This window comes from Alligator mississippiensis, chromosome 5 (genome assembly GCF_030867095.1).
Source record: "Alligator mississippiensis isolate rAllMis1 chromosome 5, rAllMis1, whole genome shotgun sequence".
NCBI lineage: Eukaryota > Metazoa > Chordata > Crocodylia > Alligatoridae > Alligator > Alligator mississippiensis.
In genome coordinates this window covers 217,071,546-217,095,118 of record NC_081828.1, presented here as the reverse complement: position 1 = coordinate 217,095,118, position 23,573 = coordinate 217,071,546, and the positions used below count along the sequence as shown (strand labels likewise).

General features: G+C 54.0%; 1 pseudogene; it reads left to right on the top strand.

The window, feature by feature from the left end:
- The first annotated feature begins 482 nt into the window (after window positions 1-482).
- LOC102558761 (uncharacterized) lies at window positions 483-12,468 on the top strand (annotated as a pseudogene).
- The last annotated feature ends 11,105 nt before the right edge of the window (window positions 12,469-23,573 follow it).

The window sequence follows — 23,573 nt, the reverse complement described above, 5'->3', positions numbered from 1 at the left end:
ATTGCCCTGCCCTGTCCAAGCCCTGAGACCTCCCCTGAGCACGTCCTGGCACCACCTGCACCCGGGTCTGGTGTCTCCACACTGCATCCACAGCACGTGTCCCAGGGGGCTGTGGATGCAGAGCTGGCAGGGACAGTCCTCCTTATCCGGATGTTAGGGGCAGCTCCCCATGCAGAGGAACAGGCCGACCTGCAACCGTTCAGTGCAGGGGACTGGGCTCGATGCCAACCTGTCGTTTCCATCCCACGGGGCCCCGAGCCCCCGACCAGGGGCTGTTTTGCAACTGGGACCAAGAGTTTCAGCAACTCCTCTCCAAAACGTTCGTCCCCAACCGCCCGGCTCTGGGGCAGCTCCCGCAGCAGGAAGCACAGGAGCCAACAGCGGGGGGAGGACCACCGCCTGCACCCCCGGGCACTGCCTGGGGATAAAAGGGGCTGCCCGGGCGCAGCACAGCACCCTGGCAGCCGAAGAGCGCCCACAGCATGCAGCCCTGCTGGTGAGCGCTGCTGGTGCTGGGGGCGGCCGTGGCCGTGGCCGTGGCCGTGGCCCTGCCCGCACCCCCAGCTCCAGCCCTGAGCAGCTACCAGGAGGCTCTGGCCGCGGCCGTCAACACCTACAACCAGGAGTCGGGCCTGCCCCAGGCCTACCGCCTGCTGGAGGCTGAGCCCCAGCCCCAATGGGTGAGTGCCCCCGCACGCGGCTGCATGCTGGGGCAGGACCGGGGCCCTGGCTCCCGTCTGCACGGTGCAGCCTGGCCGTGTCTGCGCACCGACGGGTGCACGCACAGCAGCACTTTGGCCGGACTCTTTCCCCAACGGGAGGCTGCGTCCTGCTCAGAGACGCTCCCGGTCCCAGGGCCCAGGGTGGGGAGGGGGAGACTTCAGCACCCCCTTCTTCCAGGGGCAGTGCGCATCCCGGGTCCTGCCTGGAGGAGGGTTATCCTCCACATTAGCCAAGCCTGGGCAAGGGAAACATTGCTGTCCCATTCGAGGGGGCAAGCACCATCGGGATAAACTCGCGCTATGCCAAGGTCTGCTCTAAGGCATTGCTGGACTAACATCCTCTGCCCTGAGACCTGCCCTGATTCCCGCAGTGGTCTGGGTGACTTGGGTTCGGCAGTATGAGGCTGCCCCCAAACCTCCAGCCACGTCCTGAGATCTTGGCCGCGGGCAGGAGAAATGCCCGGGGTGCGGGGAGTTTGAGCATGCCTCTGCTCAAGGGGCTGCCATGGTTATCGGGGGTCTGGAGGGCACCGAAACGGACAGGAAAGGCTGAAATAAGTCCTGGAGCGGTCTGGGTCCCCGGCTCCATGGATGGTGTTGTGTCCTTGAACCCCCCTAGGACCCGTCCTCCCAGCCCGCGCAGCCGCTGAAGTTTTCCATCAAGGAGACGGAGTGCCTGGTGTCGGAGAAACGCGACGTCAGCCAGTGTCCGTTCAAGGACAAGGGGGTGAGAGTCTGCGGCTGCACGGGGACATTTCCACGGGCGCCCCAGGAGCCCCCAGTCTGTACCAACCTGACCCTGGGGTCACTTTCCTGCCTGACCCCAAGCGTGGCAACTGGTCTGACCCTGAGCAAAGGGCCCAGACCCTCTAGCCAGGACCCTTGTCCTGGGACGGGCAGGGGGAGCCCCGGGGGGGTGGGACCTGCACCCACGTGCCCAGCCAGCCGCAGCCCCCTGCGACACGGGGCAGACGCTGAATCTGTGATGCAAGAGGAATTGCGTGAATTGTGCCGGGACCCCCGTGGGAAGCAGGTTGGTCGGGGGAGAGGCCGGACGTGGGGGTCCGGAGGCTGACAGCGGAGGGGTTTCATCTTTCCTCTGCAGCTGGTCAAAGACTGCAAAGGCCTCTATGCCGAGGAGAAGGAGCCCCCGGTCATCACGGCCAAGTGCGAGGACGCGGGTCAGGAGGTAAGTGATGCCGGCAGGTCCTGTCCGGTCCCCGCGGGGCCAGGCCGGGGTGGGAGTCCCTCACTTCATGGCCCGTCCCGGTGCTGGACTGTCCCAACACGAGGGTGCAGCTCTGGATGCCTGGCCCGCGTTGGCCAAGCATCCTGCCCCGTGACCCTGGCTGTCAAATCCTTTAGTCCCCAGCAGGGACTTAGGACAGGATGGGGGTTGAGGGCCACGAAGCCGAGTGCCCAACAGGACCCACGTCCCCCCCAACATGCCCTGTGGGCAGGAAGCAGGTCTCGGGGGGGGGGGGGGGCATCCCCACTACCTCCCCGTGGTGGAGGCTCTGACCCCCCTCGCCCTGCACCCACAGGCACCAGACTCAGGTCTTATTTATAGACAGGTCCACGGGCCAGAGGCATGCATGGCCGGAGGTGATAGGACGCGTGCCAGCTGCACCATCCTTCCGGCAGACACGACCCTGCTCCCCCTAAAGCCCAGGGGTGATCCCCGTCCAGGACCCCCGACCAGCCCTCTCCTGCTCTGTGACCCGGACCCGTGCCCCCTGCCCTCTGCTTGCTGCTCTGTCCAGACTGGAAATGGGTTGGGGCACAGCCCGTCTCCCGTTAGCACTGCCCTGGGTGGGACGTCCTGCATCCTGCACGGCCTCGCTCACCTTCGGTCTTCTCCCTCTCTCCAGCCTCAGCTCGTCAAAAGAGTGAACTGGCCGAAGGTAGGAAGGACAGTGCTTAGATTTCTACCCTACATCTTAGGCGGCTAGGCAGGACAAGGAGGTGGCCAGCGGCTGCCCCGTGAGACCCAGCCACGCTGCCCGCCGTCCCACGCTTGGAAGCAGCCTTGGAAACGTGGCCCCGGCCCACCCCAAGAGCTGCTGAGCTCCTGCCTCTCCTCATGCCTTTGCTGCTGCTCCCATGGGCCCATGCAGGGTCCTCCTTGCAATAAATGGTGGCTTTGCAAACCCACGAGTGCTGTCCTCTTCTTCCATGGGACGGGGGCACGTTAGAGGTGTGTGCAGCTCGGACCCCCAGGTTGGTGCATGACCCTTACTGGGAGTCAAGCTGCATCCTCCTGACAGGGAGACACCCCTCGTCCCAATGCCCTGGAAGTGGAGACGGGTCGCTTAGGTCCATCTTGCCCCCAGAAGTAGCCGGTCCTCAATATGAAGCAGCCTCCAGAGGCCCAGGGCTGAGCTGACACCCTTCCTTCAAGGGATCTCAAGTGTGGTCTCAATCTCTTGCTGGGATGGGGTGGGGAGAGCTAACCACTGTACAGCCCCATTATACAGGCTGTTCCCCAGTGAGCCCCAGATCCTCCAAACAGGACCAAATCACTAGTCCTTGTAGATGGGGGAACAGGATGGGAAAGGGGAGAACGAGCTCCTTCCATGTGTCACCTGCACACCCAGCATTGCTTTTGTCGGGGTACGAAGGAAAATGTGAGACCGTGGGACAGCAGCACGCAGGAGTGTGAGTGGGACAGCGGGGAGGGAGGCAGGGGTGCGAGCAGCGGGACCCGACCCTGCCGTTGTCCTCTGACAGGCTGTTCAGACACCTGGGATTCAACCCCTTTGCTCTAACTAGCATCGTCAGGCTTAAAATCAAGCTACCTGTGTGATAGCCAATGCCCTTGTGATACACAGGAGGTCAGACTCGATGACCCCTTGGTGGTCAGACTGCAATTAGGGAGCTCTGCAACCCCCAGCAAAGACCTGGGTCCCGTTGGCAGGTGCTGCTAGGAGCTTGGGGAGGTGCTGAGCCACCTCTGAGAGATTTCTAGGGGTTTTCAGGATTCATCTCCGGATGCTGTTGGGTACCTAGCAGCCAGGCCCGGTGCATCTGCCCTTTGGATGCTACTGTACGACCTCTGCTCAGATGGACGGCAACTGGGGTCACAGCGATCGTGAAACGGCAACTTTCATGATCCTCAGGACAGGGAGGAGATCGGCGGGATACAAACGCCGGGCTTCAGAAGAGCAGACCTCATGCCGGGGAGGGGTGGCAAGAACCTATGGGAGGAAATCTTGAGTTTTGGGATCTCTTGAGCATATATTAGCATTTTCCAGAAGCAGGATGCTAGCAGCTGTGTCCCTTGCTTTACCTGTGGCAGGTTCAAGGGCGATGCCTGGTGTTGTGTCAGGGTTGCCCGTGTAGTTTTGCTAAGAGGTTTGACAATGGGTTTGTGTGGGATGGTTTGGATAGGGCTGACCCTGCCTCAGCCAGGGTTTGGACTAGATGTGAGCTCTGGAGCTCCCTTCCAGCCCCACTGCTCTCTGACTTCATGATTTTTTATGAAACTCAAAGGGGAAAGGCATCCAGGCCTTATTGTTCCTTGAAGAGACAATATTAAGGGCATGCAAGCTGGCTACCTCAATGCAAAGGAATGAGAGTATGAGCAACAAGAGCCCACCCAGCCCAAACTGTGAGCTCTTCTGTGACTTGAAACTTAAAAAGGAGTCTGATGAAAAGTGGCCATGTTGCTGAGGAGGGTCTGCAGGGCAATAGCCGTGAAGACCACGGCACAAAGTGAGATGCAGCCAGCAAGAGACATAAAAGCACCAATAAAGCACTGCAGAAATTCAATGCAAGCATGGGGAAGATCAAGGGAAGGGCAGACCCCTTGCCGAAGGGGAGGGGAAGCTAATAATGGATGACACAGAGAAGCAGCATTGAACGCCTTTTTTACTATAGTCTTCAAAACCAGGACTAGAGGCAGAGCAGAAGCACAGTTAGCAGCAAGGAAAGGGCAAGCACTCAGTTTAGCAGAAGGAAGGAGCAAGTTAGAGATTACCTGGACAGGGGCAGCAGGGCCAGGTGATAATCATAGACTCATAGAGATGGGGGCTGGAAGGGAGCTCAGGAGGTCACATCTAGTGCAGCCCCCTGCTCCAAGCAGCACCAGCCCCAGCTACATCATCCCAGCCAAGGCTTTGTCTGCCCAGGTCTTCAAAACTGCCAAGGATGGAGACTGCGCCTCTCTGGGTGACCTCTTCCAGTGCTTTACTACCCTCCTCGTGAGAGTTTATCCTAATATCCAACCTCCACTTCCCTTGCTGCAGCTTGAGCCCATTGCTCCTTGTCCTGTCATCTGCCCCCACTGAGAACAGCCCAGCTCCATCCTCTTTGCAGCCCCCCAGCAGGGAGGTGAAGGCTGCTATTCAATCCCCCTCCGTCTTCTCTTCTGCAAACTAAATCAGCCCAGTTCCCTCAGCCACCAGTCCTGTCCCCCAGCCCCTGAAACATTTCCATTGCCCTCCGCTAGACTCTCTCCAATGTGTCCACATCCTTTCTGCAAGGGGGGGGCGTGCAAAACTGGCTAGTTTCATGCCAGAGTCCTGGAGGACTAGGTGGAGGTAACTGCAGAGTCATTCAAACAGTGAGTCCTGCATTGTAATGCATCAGGGTTGTAGCCGTATCGGCCTAGAGGAAGAAGGCAATCAGGGCTTGTAGTAGAGATGATATCTTTGATTAGACCAAAAAGATTTTTGCAATAAAATGTCTTTAATTGCAAGCTTTTGGGCACAAACACCCTTCATCAGGCATTGGAGAAAAGATTGTAAAAGTTCTCCTGGGTAGAAATGAAAGTTTGTATTTCACAGAGGAGTCAATAGATGGAAAACCCTAGGCAGGCAGTCTCTTGGTTCAGAGAGCATAACTTTGATTAGACCAACTAAGAAATTGCACAAAAATGATCTTTTTCTGCAAGCTTTCAGGAACATGCACCCTTCCTCAGGCTCAGGGAGAATTAAAGATGGTCAAAAGGCTGCATTGCAATGCATTAACAGGACAGCTGTGTGAGTCAAGGGAAACCATTCTTCCATCCTGTTCCCTCTGTCTGCAGCAAGGGAAACTGAGGCTGGAGGTGAGGAGGAGCTGTCTGACTCTGAGGGTTTCAGGCATTGCAACAGAGAAATTGTTGGATCTCCATCCTTGGAAACTTTCAGGAACACGTTCGACAGGGCACGTGGCTGGGCTGGCTCAGTCAGGGATGATCCTGCCTTGAGCAGGGGCTGGATTCGATCCCTTCCAGCCTGACTGTCCTATGATCTTGCTAACCATGATGATCAGCAGTCTAGGAAATGACTTAGGAGGAGAGATTGGAAGAGCTTGGGTTATTTAGCACGGAGAAGACTGAGCAGGGGAATGGCTTCGAGTCTCCCAGGACAAAGAGAGGCTAGCAATCACATTGTCTTGGTACCTACGGGGGAGCAGGACAAGACATCATGAGCGTACGTTGCCACAAAGGGGGATGTTCGTTAGGTGTTAGCACGGACTTTCTCGCTGCAGCGGTGCTTAGGGGCTGGAGCAGGTTCCCCAGAAAGGTCGCGGCATCTCCATCCGTGGAAGTGCTGGACACACACCTGCCTCTGGTTAAGCAGGGATGATCCTGCTGGGACGATCATTTGGGTGAACTGAGCACCTTGTGATCCCGAAGCGGGGCTCCAGGCAGGTGCAAGGCCTGTGTCTGGGGGTTTACTCAGCACAGAAAAAAGCCATCGATTAGGAAACATTGCTTCAGCGAGCAAACGACCGGTCCTGTTACACAACTCCCCTGGGCTCCCTGCCCTTGCCCAAGACATGCCAGCACCTCTGGAAAGCAAATCTGCAACCAACTTTCCGTTGCGCCGCTGCCTTGTGGGGGGTGAGATCTGATCTGAGCATCCTGTGTCTTCAGTTCCTAAAGTTACCAGCGCTGGATGCCAGCATTGGCATTTAGATACTCCATGTTGCCCAGGCAGGTGCCCACCACCATACTGCTGAGTCTAGACGGGCAGTGGCCCGTGGCCTGGATCCAGCCTGTGGAGAGTGGGGAGGACTGGCAGCTTGGGGGATTGGGGACCGCAGAGAGGGGGTCCTCAGGGTCCTTCTGCCTGCTGTTCACCCTGGCACGTTTCTCTGCCTCTTGCCTCCATGCCCGTGCTGATGCTGCAGCCCTACCTGCTCTCTGTGCTTGCCACTAAATGTGTCCAAGGGGCGGATGCAGGGGTGGGGTGCAGCCATGCACTCGCCCCCCCTTTGACTCCTGCTTCATCCAAACTTTCCAACCAATTGCCTGGGAGAAGCAGTGGCCTTTCTAATCACAGGCAGCCCCGAGGGCGTCAGTTGTTAACATCTCTGCTGACACCCCCTCTCCTTTTTAATAGTCTGAATTTTCCACTATTCAAATTCACTATTGCACTATCCTCTGCAATGCTGCTGTCTGCCAGCCATGTCTGTCCCTCCTATCTCACAGCCCTGCCTTGAGCTGCAGCTAAAACCCTTTGCTCAGGTGCGGTCCATGTAATGGAGGTGTAGAAGTGCCTGGCACTGAAGTACTGGAGGCTCTGGCAAGACACGCAGGAAGGCCAGCTTTATATTTGACGACTCTAAATATGAGATGTACATTTAACAATAATGATGGCAGGAGTTACAAAACTATGATTTTTGACAATTTTGGGCTCAGTTTGGGTTTTTAAATCTAATATAGCATCTATATGATTTAATATAGCGTATCGTGGATGAATGGATTGGCACTGGATATTCTGTATGCCTCAAAGAGAAGAGATCTGCGGAAGACCCCGGTTGCCAGCGTCCTGTTTGGAGATGTATGGGAACTAGGGAAAGAGAGAGTGCTATCATCTAAGATGTGAATGCACCTTCCGCTCAAGTTAGATTTGTGTTTGCTTTGAGCTTAAACTGAATAGCGCAGCACTAGGCTCCTGGCACACTAGGAAAACTTCTAGTTTCTTTTTCACTGGAGAAAAAATACATGTTGCTGTACGCGATGACGTGTCACACCATCGGCACCCTGCCTTTTCAAAATCCTGGATCCACCCATGGAGCTGCCTTCGGTCCATGGAGGCTTTGGGGCTGCACTTGGTCTCTCCAAGTTTGCCGGACCATGTAGCTCCTCCTTGCTCTGTGCTCCTGTGGCCTCAGTCTGCTTCTGCCTCGGCATACACCAACCTGCACAGTCTCCTCAACCTGGCTCCTCAACCTCCTAGGAAATATGGGGCATGCCCTAGAAACCCAGTGCTGGGGGGTGAGGGGTGCATGGCTATGACTGGGGAAGACCTCTGGGCACTCACCAGCTCTCCCCGACGCTCACACCCAGGTGCCTGGACCCAGGCACACTCAGCCGTGAAGACATAATGTGAGGGCAGGGCAGTCCTAGCGCCTGTATGCTATGTGGGCATGCTGGTACGGGACTGCAAGGGAGAGGGAATTTGAATCCCTCCAGTTTTGGCGAGCAAAATTATGTGTTTTTATATCCCCTAGTACTACAGCAGGCGCTGGAGGATGCCGTCAGGGAGAAGAGCCCCTTTTCTGGCAGCCAGCAGAGACCAGGGCAGCCTTTAGGCTGCTCTAATTGCCACCAAAGATCTGACTGCCATGCTGTGATCCCAAGATGCCCTTTAAAACAAAAAGTGTCTTAAAGGCATTTTCAGGCCCCAGCTGTGCGGAGCAACCTGCTCTAGGGGGGTCTCTCATTAATCATAGAGAATTACAGAGAAGTCCGGCTGGAAGTGACCTCCAGCGGTCATCTAGTCCAGCCCTGTCCAAACCACCCCAGACAAAAAACCATCATCTAAACTCTCCATAAGACTACCCTCAACCTTGACACAGCACGGACCTAACACCCGAACCTCCGCGTGTAAAGCAGAGACCACGGCTGTGTAATGCCACTAAGGGCAATGTGTGCATTAAAGACTGTGGAGCCTGGAGGATCCCAGGGCTTGAGAGGGGATCTTGACAAGCTGGTGCAAGGGTTTCAGCTGTCGGGGTCCAACGGTGCCAACCGCCCAACAGATACTTCCCTCAGCCTTTCCCAACCAAGGGGCTGCTCACCGCCCTCGGGACCCTGGGCCAAGTTGTTGTGCAACTCTTGCTCACGATGTCGGCAATGCCCCCGGCTCTGCCCCGCCGCTCGGGGGGACTTCCCCTGGGAGGAAATAGAAAAGCCCAGCAGCCAACGTGGCCCACCCGGCAGTGAGCCACGGGGCAGGCAGGGTATAAAAGGGGCCGCCCTTGCACTCCCAGAGCAGAACTGCCCTCCTGCTTCACATCTGCGTGCAGCATGGAGACCTGCCTGTGCCTGCTGCTGCTCCTTGGGGTGGCCACGGCCGTGGCCACCGCCCAAGCCCAAGCCCAAGCCCAAACCCAATCCCAGTCCCAGGCAGGCTACGAGGATGCCGTCACCACCGCTGTGGACATCTTCAACCAGGAGTCGGGCCTGCCCCAAGCCTACCGGCTCCTGGAGGCTGAGCCCCAGTCGGAATGGGTGAGTGCCCCCGAGACCCCCGCTCCCCGCTGCCGGCTCTTGCATTAGCCGTGCTTCCCAGCCCGCCTGTTCGGGATCACTGCTGATTTTCTTCCAGTGCTTTGTGCTGGGCGCTTTGCAAACGGGTGCTCGGATCCCACACAGTCCTGGCACGCAGGGACGAGGGGAAAGCCACAACCAGGGGGGTCATTCGTTTGCAAGGCGCCTTGATTTGCCAGAAGCAGCATGGCAGAAGTGGGCATTTCAAGAGTGCTTTAATGTGGGTGAGTAGCAACCACCGAGACATTTCCTGTTGCCCTGATGCAACCGCTTCCTAGTCCTTAAGAGCAGCTTGTCTGGCTGCCAAGGAAGCATGTGAAGTCATGCACAATTAGGAAGCCTAATGGTACAGCAGCAGGGTGTGCGATACAAGCAGCCGGGTCTAACTCACCCTCTGTACGGTACAGTGCATAGTGCACATCAGCGTGGCTGGTCACTGGCCCTCAAAAGCCAGGAATTGGCCCTAAATTGAGGGGATGCATGCATCGATTAGTGGCGTTGTTGGTTGTAGCTGTGTTGGTCTAAGGACGCACCAACGACAGATGCTCCCTGCGCCTGAAGAAGGGTGTTTGTACCTGAAAGCTTGCAAAGAACAATTTTTCCCATTATTTAGCTGGTCGAAGAAAAGATATCACATTTACCCAACGAACACTGGCTGCCAACGAATGGCGTGCATTTTGGGGCTGGGGTTCGGTTCTTTGCCTTCTAGTTTTTGCACTTTCGAGGGTAATAGCTGCAAGCTCTTTGCTGAAAGGGTGGAGGTGAGAAATAACAGACCCCTTATGAAGAAATGGGAGCTGAGCGTCTCATGCAGCCACAAGACCCCGGGAGCTGGGGCTGATAAAATCCCCAAACCGGGCAGCTCTGCAAAGGGGTTCAGGTCTCGGCCGGCCTGAAGGAGCGTGTCCCAGCTCAGATAGATGAATAAGATCTCCTCGTTAGAAAGAAAGGGATTTGTGAAGGCCTAGGAAGGCTTCCAAAGGGAAACCTTGGATTAAGAGCCCTCCCTGCCTCTCATCGCACCATGGATTTCTTTTTGGGTAGGAAGAAAAGATTCAACATGAAAAGTCTTGTGAATTCATTATCAAGGTTGCTAATTGTTTGCCAAGTGACAGCATTGCCTCTCAGGTAGTGTGACCCAATGCATTAGACATCCACTGCAGTCTGGGGGGATCTCATGCCAGGCTGCCAAAGTTGGGGGCACCCCGAGCCACGAGCCCCAGCCCACAACCTCAGCCCTCAGCTCCCAGAAATACAGACACGGGGCTGGGCTGGGTTAGTCAGGACTAGATGACCTCTTGAGGTCCTGCCTACCCTACTTTCCTAGGATCCCATGTCTACGACGTGACCCGGCACAGAGGGGCCAAGACCTGCCTGCAGCGTGGTCCTATATAAAGGCTGGGTAGGAGTTCATCTGCCTTGTCCTCTGACTTTCTCCCCAGAACCCGTCTTCCCAAGCTGCTCAACCGCTGAAGTTCTCCGTGAAAGAGACGGTCTGCCCCATAGCCCAGAAAGGCAACCTGAAGCAATGCGACTTCAAGGAAAACGGGGTAAGGCGCCCAGATCTCCCCTCTCCTGGTCTCTCTCTCACCAACCACCAGGATCCAGCCCTTCCCACCCAGGGCAGTGCCCAAGCCTGGCTCAGGAAGGAGCGTGCCGACCTCCCGCTGCACTAGTGACCTGCGGGGCATCACACGGCGGTCCAGTGCAGAGGACCACAGTCCGGTTGTGGACAGTCCCTTGGGTTGATGGGGAACCGGGGACCACAGGAGCAATGGGGTGGAAACCAGAGTTTTGGGCAGCCCTGGGAACTGCTCCTTGAAGCTGGGGTGTCTTGTGTCTCCTTTGCAGCTTGTTAAAGACTGCTCCGGGCTCTTCACCGCTGGGAAAAAGCCCCCTGTCACTGCTGTTAAATGCGAGGATACATCTCAGGAGGTGAGTCACGGTCCGAGGGTTTACCCCGTGGAGATCCCGGCCTGGCACGTCACGGCACTGAATGATCCCCGGGCAGAGTGTGCATCTCCATCTGCCGGGAGCTCATGGACCAATGCCTCCTGCCCCGGGTGGATTCATAGATCCACAGAAAGTTGCGGGTTGGATGGGACCTCATGAGGTCACGATCTAGGATTTGGAAAAGGGGGGTGCAGAGGATATGGTGCGCCATCACATATCACATAGCACCTCTTTTTATCTAGCTAAAAAGAAGCTAAAACCATAAGCTAGTGGCCTAGGGCTGTATGATTCAGTTTAAGATTGGAGCAAAAACGAATATAAATATATTAGAATGTGCATTCATTTGCTATATCATATACTGTGTATAAAAACCACAATAATCTAGGCAAAAATCATAGACAACGAGGGTGGAAGGGACCCCAGGAGGGCACATCTAGTGCAACCCCCTGCTCCAAGCAGGACTGTGCCCAGCTACATCATCCCAGCCAGGGCTTTCTCTAGCCAAGTCTTAGACACCTCCATAATCAAAAGGTGTTGCTTCATTAGCTCTCCAGTCATTAGAATTAAATGGACATCCCTTTTTCAGATTCGGAAAACAAAATCTAGCCTTCTTGAGCATCTGGACAGTGCATTCAGTGCTTCACTGGAAGTTATTTCCACACCTGAGCTGAAGTTCACCTGAGATAATATTTTCACCCCTGAGTTAATGTTTCTAACTAGAGTTAGCAGCAGTCTGCAGGGCTGTGGGATAGGAGCTCCCACACCAGGAGCAGCAAACAGACAGCAGAAATGCAGAAGAACGGCTAGTGTGATGGGTGCAACATCGAGTCCATTGAAAAGGGGAGGGGTTCGTTAACACCGGCAGAGTGAAGAGTGTAGAAGGGCTCAGGTAGATTATAACGAGCCAGGAAGTCAGTGGACTCCCTCACCGCTGCCTGCCTAGAAATGTGGCTGCCACGGCCATGCACTTGGTTTTCAACGCTGGGTAGAGCAGGGATCACAGATGGGCGTCTTTAATTTTTAATTTGCATGTACTTGCTCACCCTGCTGCCTTCTCCCTGTCTTCCAGCCTGAGCTCGTCACGAGGAGGAAATTTTGGAAAAAAATTCTTAATGGTGCTCTCAAAATTGCCCCTTTTTTTTTGGGATAAGCTGCTGCCGTCCTGCTAGCCCCAGCCGGGGATCCCGCTTGCAAGCATCGTTGGAAACAAGGCCCCTGGCAAGCTGGAGAGCTACAGAGCTCCTGTTTCTTCTCCCCCCAAGCTGCTTTTCCACCTCCTAATAAATTCTCATTCTGGAAACTCAATATTGTTGTCTCCTTTTTGCATAGGGCGGGAGGGGCCAGAACAGCTCTGAGTCCCCAGGCTTGACTCTCAGCCAGTAAAAGACCCCAAGTGTGAATCCTTTTCCATCCTCCGCAGAAAGATATCCCTTGTCTTAGTGCAACGGGGGTCCAGGCACTACTATGGGGGCTTGTACATGTGACGATATATGTGGTCCACGTAGAAACCCATGGCTCTGGGTGGGCAGCATGAAAGGGGTCTCCAGGGCCTGACATCTCCAGACATGTCATCTCGGGGCAATGAGCCACCACCATCACGGGAACATGGGTGTCTTCAGTCTCACATCTGAAGTCACTAACCCCCTTGGAGGATTTGGGCTTCAAGCCATAGGAGGGGGAAAGACTATGCCCTGACTCATATGCAGGAGAGCAGGCAGCCTCTCTTAAACAAGACGGCATTTATTAAGAAGGCAAGAACTGCCAGATGGGGGTCAGCCCGCAGGGCCCTCCAGCCCAAGGTCCTCTCTTTCACGGTGACACGAAGCAGAAGGTGAAAGGGAGAGAGTCATGGGGACCCCGCTCATAGCCAGCACTTGAATGTGCTCTGGAGGTGACATCTAGTCCAAACCCCTGCTCCAAGCAGGACCAGCCCCAACTACATCATCCCAGCAAGGCTTGGTCTAGCCTTTGTCTCTCCTGACCTATTAGCATTCTTGATTGGGGGCCAATCTTGCAATTTTGAGGGGTTTCCCCCGGGGTTTTTGCCAGATGCAAGCATTCAATACAAGAACAATACAAGAACCTTGCTGGGATCGGAAGATCTTGTTCCATGGAGACCGGTTGGGTCAAGTCCTGATGCACATAGGACTGAGTCCTCTGTACCTGGGACTTTGAAGACTCATACCTGCTCTACAGATATTTTGTACATTAAGCAGCAGCACAAATATAGATGCACCCCTTACACAACCAGTGAACAGTCCCCGTGCAGCCAAGCTGGCTTCTTTTGCTAGGGGACCCTAATGTCTCATTGATTTCAGGGGGAAGGCGACAGCATAGATGGCCAGCCAGAAAATGGGCACAGAAGGAGTTAAATACAATCAGTCTTGATTAGCAGGATGGCTTAGAGATAGTGAAGCTGCTTGAGAAGATACTTGTTCACATGGTAGGGAACTCTGCCTTCACCTCCAGGGCTGTCTGTGCCAACAGGAACTCTTGGTGCAAAAAAGGGAGTGCTGTTTTGGTCTGGGAAAGCCCCGGGCAAAAGCAGTGAGAGTGGGCTCTGCCCGGCAGAGGCTCGGGGTCCCCCCTTCACCTCTGCACACCCAGCAGGGAGGAGACAGATGGGGGATAAGTGACGGCAGGACACAAACACCCCATAAGTGCAGCCTCCATCTCCTCGGGGTCTGTGCGAAGCTGTAAGCAATTTGGGCAACTCGTATTGCCTTGGCTCTCCCTGCTGTGACCCAGGCAGACCTTTCACCACCACAACACCCTCACCCATCGGCTCAACCTTCTGCCCGGGCTGCTCCCGGTCTTGCTCAGGACCCCAGACAAGCAGGTCCCCAGGATCCAGGGTGGACAGGGCACTTGGCTGGGCTGGTTTAGTCAAGGATGATCTTGCCTTGAGCAGGGGCTGGACGACATGCCCTCTCAAAGTCCCTTCCAGCTGGACTTTTCCATGGTCCTAGGATCTCCTGGCCTCACTTCAGTCTGGATTGTCCTGCCCTTGTGCTCATAAAACCCCATCGGCAGATAGGGCTTGTTCTTTCTCTATCTTAGAACGAGGCCCTCTGGTCTCCCCAGCGCCCTGGAAGCAGTCACAGGAGCCTTGCTTCTGGACACAAAGGAAGAGAAAGGGTGTATAAGTGCACTGCCACGTAACAGCTGCTGTACTGCAGCTTATCAGGAAGAATCAGTCTTTCTTGGATGTCAGTGGTGCAGAAGCCCCAGTTTTGCTATTGCTATTGCCATTACTATTGCTATTACTATTGCCATTACTATTACTACTGCTATTACTATTGCTATTGCCATTACTATTACTATTGCTATTGCTATTACTATTACTATTGCCATTACTATTACTATTGCTATTGCTATTGCCATTACTATTACTATTACTATTGCTATTACTATTACTATTGCCATTACTATTAATATTACTATTGCTATTACTATTGCTATTGCCATTACTATTACTATTGCTATTGCTATTGCTATTGCTATTGCCATTACTATTACTATCGCTATTGCTATTACTATTGCTATTGCTATTACTGTTGCTATTGCTATTACTATTACTATTGCTATTGCTATTACTATTACTATTGCCATTACTATTACTATTACTATTGCTATTACTATTGCTATTGCCATTACTATTACTATTGCTATTACTATTGCTATTGCCATTACTATTACTATTACTATTGCTATTACTATTGCTATTGCCATTACTATTACTATTACTATTGCTATTACTATTGCTATTGCCATTACTATTGCTATTGCTATTGCTATTGCCATTACTATTACTACTGCTATTGCTATTACTATTGCTATTGCCATTACTATTACTATTGCTATTGCTATTACTATTGCTATTGCTATTGCTATTGCTATTACTATTAGTATTGCTATTGCTGTTACTATTGCTATTGCTATTGCTTATAGCTGTGTTGGGGGCATGGCCTGCCTGTCTAGGATAAGATGTCCTAATCATGCTAGGAGTTGTATAAGTGGACCCTGCAGCCAGCATGGTCTGAGGGTCCCTCTCCACCCAGTTGACAGAGGTTGGGGGTCACCAAGTTCCTGGTGCACACAGGCGTGGAAAGATGGATGCAGCCCCTACCCCAGAGAGTTTGCAGATGGAGGCTGGCAACTGAGAGCCGCTCAGATGCAACTGTCTCATTCACAGATCAGAGGCAGGGGCCTGAGTACACAGGGGGGAGGAAGTGAAGCAACTGCAAGGCTGAGCAACATCACCACTCAGCTTGGTGACCAAAAGCTGTTCTTTCTGTTTGCACGCTAGCCCCTTTCTCTGCCACGTGCCCATTAGGATCATAGGGCTATGCGGCAGGAAGGGACCTTCTAGGATATTGAACCCTGTTGCCTGTATGCACAGGCAGCCATTTACTGAGGGGTTCCCCACAACCATCATGTCAAACCCTCACGCACAACTGCAAGACACAAAACCAGGGACATCGGGCACACCCTAGAATCACAGACTCACAAACAAGGAGGGTGAAAAGGACCCCAGGAGGTCACATCTAGTGCAACCCCCTGCTCCAAGCAGGACCAGCCCCAACCACATCATCCCAGCTAAGGCTTTGTTGACCTATGTCTTAAAACCCCCTGAAGATGGAGAGTCCACCACCCTTCTGGGTATCCCCTTCCAGTGCTTCACCACCCTCCTCGTGAAACATTTTTTCCTAATATCCAACCTCAACTTGCCTTGCTGCAGCTTGAGCCCATTGCTCCTTGTCCTGCCATCTGAACATGCCCCAGGTAACAGCGGGGGAGGCGAGGGCACTGCCCATCACTGCAGCAGCAGGGGACCTGTTAGTTCGTTTGTATTTTAAAAATGACCATGCTCCCTAAGGAGAAGGCAAAACCCCTCATGGCCTAGAGAAAACTCCCACCCTGACCCCCACTTTGCTGATCAGTCTTGCTCTGGACAGAGAAGCAGGACCCTCCAGGGAGGGCCCCCTGGGCTTGCTAAGTGACAGCGGGAACATCGATGCACCCAGCCTTCGGTGAAGCCAACAGCCCAGTGCTTCAGAGAGAAGACAAAAGCACCCAGAAGGGAAAGCAATTATTCCCTGGACTCTAGAAGCGACCAGCAAGAGCTGCTCACGTTCCCCGTGCTAATGAAGCCCAGCAATGCCCGCAGATGGACTCCCCCAGTCCTACCCTCCCAAACTACCAGCCCCACTCCCCTGGCCAGAGCCCTGGAGCAGCAGTGAGAGGGTTTGAGGAAACACTTTCTGCCTCCCAAAGACATCGTGCAAACCCAGGGGACGCTGGGTGTGCGGAGCGAGGTGCTCGGCGCTGGCTGAGGGACCCTTGTGACTTAAAAGAGAGGGAGGGAGACTCCTTCCCACCCCATCCTCATCCATCTAGACCCGACCACGTCCTGCCCTGGCCCTTGGGGGGCATCAATCATGAAGGATGCAAGTGAGAGAAGCAGCAGGTTTTAGCCCATTTTAGAGGTGCTGCAGCCCAACACCGCGCTGAGAAGGAGGTCGTTCACCATGGGGGCAGCAGGGAGAGGGGTTTCTCCATGTGCTGATGCCTCAGACTCAAGACCCTGAAGTGACTCGTCAAACGCATATTAATGGCAATGTAATTGGACATGCACCTGTAGCCTCTGTTATACAAAATGACCTACTGGTCTCTCCTGGCATGAACAACTATAAAGCTTATGCTATGGATAGGTTAATAGGGATCTTCCGAGGGATTTGGGAGCCCCTTGGCATAGTTCATATTTAATCCATGGACGCGTACAAAGTTTTGCAATGACTGCGAGCTCGTGGGGCAATAGGAAAATGAGGAACGATCACCTCCCCCAGCAAAGCTCTGGCAATGAATTGGCTCGACCGACTTCTGCTTTGTGCGTGTGCTGAGAAAGGCCTGGGTGTAACACCCAAGAAATGGGCGCATTCAACAGAAAGAGCCGTGTGTCGGTGAGGGCAGGGAGCAGCTTGAAGGCACAGAGTTATTTGCTCTGCTGTTGATGAAAGTGTTTTGATAACTGCTTTGACAATAGGGAACATTGAAAACTGAATTAGCCACTCATGCCAAGAAATGCCGTTCTAATCTCCCTTTTCAAGTTGTTATCTCCATGTGTTGACTATTTTTATAGTGTTTAAATCCAGGCAGGACGAGTGCGTCATCTCATCTGACCTCCTTGCAAGTTCCCGGGGCAGAGAAAGTCCTTTTTACCCCCGTTTCTCTCTGCCCCAAGGACCTCACCTCATTCTGGGCAGAAGAACGTGATTTCTTCTGGCTTTGCGCGCTGCGGGAAGGCAGGGACGCTGCTCCTGAACCATCCCTGCTTGGCCTGTCTCCTCTTGAAAGCCTCCAGTGGAGGACACCCACAGCTCCCCAGGGCCTCGCTCTTCTGCCAGCAAGGAAGGCTTTCCTGAGATCTCACCTAGATCTGCTTTGCTGCAATTTAAAGCCAAGGGTCTGGACCGGGGAACCGCTCAAGGCAGCTGGGATTTTCTGACCGGTTGACATTGGAAACTGCTGTCCCCCAAAGCCAGGATGCAGTGCAGAAACCTATCCGGTGCAATGAATACAGAGAGGGGTCTGGAGGACACTGGGGTGCGGGTGAGCTGGGGGTTCCTGGGTGTCTGGGTCTAGATCCTGTTTGACCAAGTGAATGTCGCATCATTTGGCCTCTTCTGTGTAGCCAGAGGCATGTGGGTGCAGGCTAGCCCTTTCCACCGCACCCCAGCATGCCCACTGCTGAGGCAGGCACACACAGTGGGGCTATTCCTCCACAGCCAGCTCTGAAGAGGTCGACACTGCAGATGCATTTGCCCCCCTGGGCATTTAAAGCCTGCAGACAAGATGCTTGCTACCTTTCCATAGCTTCCTCCATTGCAACGCGGCCAGGAAGCCCTGGCACTGCCCCATTCATTGTCTCTGCTGGCTAGGGTGAGGAGAGGGAGCTCGGCATCCAGAACAACCAGGTCTTTGTTCATTGAAGGGGGAAGCAGGAAGAGAAGCTGCAGCATCAGCTATTTGCTTTACATCATCTCACTCCGCTCAGCCTCCTGTTTTCACCATCTGTTTCACCCTGAACCCTCCTACCCTCTAAGTACAGGCAGAGGAGAGAAATGCTCCTCGGGGGTGGGTGACGTGCAGGGATTTGGGAGCCTTTCACTGAACCAGGTGGTCCTGCTGGAGAGAACAGGCAGAGATGTGTGTCCCACTCCCCTTTCCTTCCCAGGGCCCCAGTTCAACACCAGTGTTACTACCCCTGAGGATGTCTCCCACCGCACAGGCACCTACAGACACTAGGAATATGGGGGGAAGTTGAAGGATGTGCCTGCACCCTGGACAGCGATGTGACCAAGTGTTGTATCTGCTGGGACCCGTGCAGGTCCATGGCTCATTCAAGACCTGGGCTCTACTGAGCCCTGGGTGATCTCCCATCCAACCCACCCACTGGTCCCATGCTGGGGAGGAAACAGGACTAAATCCTGCCCATGGTACTGGCTGGCTTGGAGCCCAGCAATGCTCACTTACCCAGGAGCTTGCCACTTTGCAGTGAGTCCCCTGGTGTGTGCAGAAGCCAGGTATCCAGGTTGTAGCCGTATTGGTCTAGAGGAAAAGGCAATCGGGACTCACAGTAGAGGTGATATCTTTTATTAGACCAACAAGAGTTTTGCAAAAAAATGTCTTTAATTGCACGCTTTCGGGCACAAACCCCCAGAAGTTGGTGCAACCTTGCCCGGGATGGAGGATGTCCTGCTCATAGCACGGTGGCGAGATGCCTTCTATGATGTCCGCAACGTCCCCTATGCTGCTCACACACCGTGCAGTGCTGCAAAGGGATGCCGTCCACCTTGCACTCACGCCTCTGCACACTGCTGACCAGAGGCTTCAGAGGCAGAGTAACGTATGTCAGAGTTTAAAGGGGACAAGTCAGGACACAAACGACAGTGGATAGACGCTGGCAAGCAAAAGGCAGGATTCACTGGGATCAAACCGTTTTACTCCCCTTTAAGACGCAGCACAACCCTGTTATAATGAGCCTCCATGCGGCTGGGAGGAAAGCTCACCACAAGGGAGTTGTCACTGTCAGAGGGTGCGTCTACGCATGCACATTTACTGCCCCATAGCCAAAATTACTGTGCAGTTCAGGTGCACATCTACACATGCACGCCCGTACTGTGCAGTAAATATGCCAGCTTAGGCCAATTTAAGTGTAAATATGACAACTTGAGCATAAATTTGGTGCCTGCATCATGCAGGTATCAAACTTACACCTGATTAGTTACTGCACAGTAACACACATGCAGGCGCCTTACTGCACAGTCACACTGTGTGTGTGGATTGGTTGGAGACCCACTTTAGTCCCGAGTCAGTTCACACACAGTGTTAATGCGCTTTAACACCTGCACGTGTAGACAGTGGCTTCTTCCCACTTACTGCACGGTAATTTACTGCACAGTAAATTTAAGCCAGTGTAAATGCACGTGTAGACATGCTCAGAGAGTCATAGAAAAGTAGATCTGAAAGGGGGCTCTAGAGGTCACGTCTAGTCCAACCCTCTGCCTGAGGCAGGTTCATCCCTATCGAAACCATCCAATACAAACCATAGTCTAAACTCTTCCTAAGATGAACGTCAACCCTGACACAACCTGGACCTCACACTCGACCCTGCCCAGGGCAAGTAGGGGAACTGCGGCAGTCCATGTCTTGTGTCCATAAAATGTTGTCGATAGACGCTCAAGAGATTGGAGGTAAAGGGCCATGCTCCCACTACAGAGGAAGGAAAATTTCCTGCAATCTGTACCAATCTGACCATGGGGTAAAATGCCTTTCTGACCCCAATGTGGAGATCAGCAAGGCCCTCTAGCCAGGAACCTGCTTTGGTCCCAGCAGGAGCATTGGTGCAGCCCAGTCCCATCCCCAGGCTTGGCTGCAGCCAACACTCAATACCTCTGGGGAAGGCCTGAAAACACCCTGACACATAGCAGAAAGAAGAGAAAGGAGGAGAAAGGGACAATCAGCAAAGCCCAGGAGCCTGGGAAATGCCCATGGCATCACTACCCCTACATCATCCCCGATCAGTGGCTGTCCAACCTCTTCTTGAACACCTCCAGTGAAGGGGAGCCACCCCTTCCCCAGGCCTCTATTCCCCTGCCTCGCCGCCCTGACAGGGTAATGGGTGATTGCAGTAGGGCTCATGCATTGCTGCACTTTGAGATTGGACAGATCTGTTTTTGCTGCTGACATCGGTAAAAGGAGGGTAGTTATAAAAAGAGCCGGTTAGAAGGAGGTTGTGCTGCACATCTATCTGTAACAGCCTGGGCATCGATCGCCCAGTAAGTCAGAGATGGGCAAGACAGCCTCGGCTCGAGCCCCTGTTGCTGCAGCTTCGTGGCTGTCGATACTGAAACCAGCTGGAGGGAAGCTAGCTCAGGTCTGTCCACACCTGGCACCACCCCACTTCCCCACTGCAATGTAGATGTCTTCTTAGACAGCACCAGATGTTTGAAAAGGAAGATGCAGGGAACTCCACGATGCCCGGTGATGGGAAAAAACTGTCCATAAGGAAAGTTTCTTCCTAACTTCAACCACTGGTTTTGCACCATACTTCAGTGGAGTTACTCTTAATTGACATCAGCGGCAGGAAAGGTGTGCATCTACACATGCATGCCCCTACTGTGCAGTAAATATGCCAACTTAGGCCAACTTGAGTGTAAATATGCCAAGCTTGACTTTGTACCCTGGGTCAAGGGCTACTCAGCACACAAGGAAGAAGGAGTGAGCTGTGTGAGAGGGGAAGAGTGAGACCCTGCTTTTCTTTAAGGAAGCATTGAAAGAAAATGCATTGCAAAAGTCTGTGGGGGCATCTACCAGTAGGGTGGTGGGCGTTAAGCCTGACGCCTTTGCACAATGCCCTCATTGCAATCATGTTGCAAGGGGGTTTGCAAAGCCACCAAGTTGTCGATATTATTACAGAAGGAGCAGGGAGGCATGCTGCCCAACTGTCAAACCGATGGACCGAAAACCGGCCTGTTTCTGTGATCCCAACTGACCGTAACGAAGGGGAACTCAGAGTCTTGCCCGCTGACAACCGCCGGAGGCAGGCAACGGGTGGTGCACTTGGCCAACGCAAAGCAAACACCGCTCTTGTGTAAGACACACAAGCTGTCTCGGATGATCCAGGGTGGACAGTTTGTTTGCTAGCCTGCAAATACAAGTCACACCCAATACCCAGCTCCTGAACCCTGGATATTTGCTGTTCTGGTATCAGGAACATTATCGGAAACTAAATGAAGTCAAACAGAAACAGAGAATCGCCGAGACGTGGGGCTGAAAGGGAGCGGCAGAGTTCACGCCGAGTCCAACCCCTGCCTGTGGCAGGATCAGCCCCATCCAGACCATCCCAGACAAACCCACTGTCTTCTTTCGTACGACAGAAATGGTGTCTGGATCTTGATCTTTGTGCGCTTTGGCATTTTTGTCAATCTGGGAGCTCTTGGCCATCAGAGATGTTTCATAGTTTCATAGTTGGTCGGGTCGGAAGGGACCTGAGCAGATCATCACGTCCGACCCCCTGCCATGGCAGGAAAGAGCACTGGGGTCAAACGACCCTGGCAAGGTGTTCATCCAGCCTCCTCTTAAAGCCCCCCAGGATAGGAGCCAGCACCACTTCTCCTGGAAGTTGGTTCCAGATCCTAGCCGCCCTGACTGTGAAGTAGTGCATCCTGATGTCTAGTCTGAATCTCCCCTCTGCCAGCTTGTGACCGGTATTTCTAGTCACTCCTGGGAGTGCTCGGGGGAGCAGGGACTCCCCCAATGCCTTCTGGTCCACCCCGACTAGTTTGTAACAGGTCACTAGATCCCTCTCAGCCTCCTCTTGTGGTGGCTGTACAGGGTCAGGTCCTGTCGCCTCTCCTCGTAGGGCCTGCTCTGCTGCCCCCGATTGTGCGGGTGGCCTCCTCTGGCCCCTCTCCATGCTGCCCACATCTCTCCTGAAGTGCGGCGCCCAGACCTGGACACAGCACTCCAGCTGTGGCCTGACCAGTGCCGCATAGAGGGGGAGGATCACCTCCTTGGCCCTACTTGAGATGCATCTGTGGATGTACGACAAGGTGCGGTTGGCCTTCCTGACCGTGTCCCCACACTGTCGGCCCATATTCATTTTGGCATCAATAATGACTCCAAGATCCTTTTCTGCCTCTGCACTGACGAGAAGGGAGTTCCCCAGCCCGTAGGTCTGCTGCTGGTTCTTGCTCCCCAGGTGCAGCACCTTGAGCTTGTCAGTGTTGAAACCCATCCTAGATGCATAGAGTCATAGATTCATAGATTCATAGATGTTAGGGTCGGAAGGGACCTCAGTAGATCATTGAGTCCAACCCCCTGCATTGGCAGGAAAGAGTGCTGGGTCTAGATGACCCCAGCCAGATACTCGTCTAACCTCCTCTTGAAGACCCCCAGGGTAGGGGAGAGCACCACCTCCCTTGGGAGCCCGTTCCAGACCTTGGCCACTCGAACTGTGAAGAAGTTCTTCCTAATGTCCAGTCTAAATCTGCTCTCTGCTAGCTTGTGGCCATTGTTTCTTGTAACCCCCGGGGGCGCCTTGGTGAATAAATCCTCACCAATTCCCTTCTGTGCCCCCGTGATGAACTTAAAGGCAGCCACAAGGTCGCCTCTCAACCTTCTCTTGCGGAGGCTGAAAAGGTCCAGGTTCTCTAGTCTCTCCTCGTAGGGCTTGGTCTGCAGGCCCTTAACCATACGAGTGGCCCTTCTCTGGACCCTCTCCAGGTTATCCGCATCCTTCTTGAAGTGCGGCGCCCAGAATTGCACGCAGTACTCCAACTGCGGTCTGAGCAGCGCCCGATAGAGGGGAAGTATCACCTCCTTGGACCTATTCGTCATGCATCTGCTGATGCACGATAAAATGCCATTGGCTTTTCTGATGGCTTCGTCACACTGCCGGCTCATGTTCATCTTGGAGTCCACTAGGACTCCAAGATCCCTTTCCACCTCTGTGCCACCCAGCAGGTCATTCCCTAGGCTGTAGGTGTGCTGGACATTTTTCCTCCCTAGGTGCAGCACTTTGCATTTCTCCTTGTTGAACTGCATCCTGTTGTTTTCTGCCCACTTGTCCAACCTGTCCAGGTCTGCCTGCAGCTGTTCCCTGCCCTCCAGCGTGTCCACTTCTCCCCATAGCTTTGTGTCATCCGCAAACTTGGACAGAGTACACTTCACTCCCTCGTCCAAGTCACTGATGAAGACATTGAAGAGTATCGGTCCAAGGACCGAGCCCTGCGGGACCCCACTGCCCACACCCTTCCAGGTCGAGACCGACCCATCCACCACGACTCTCTGGGTGCGGGCCTCCAGCCAGTTAGCGACCCATCTGACCATGTAGGTGTCAACAC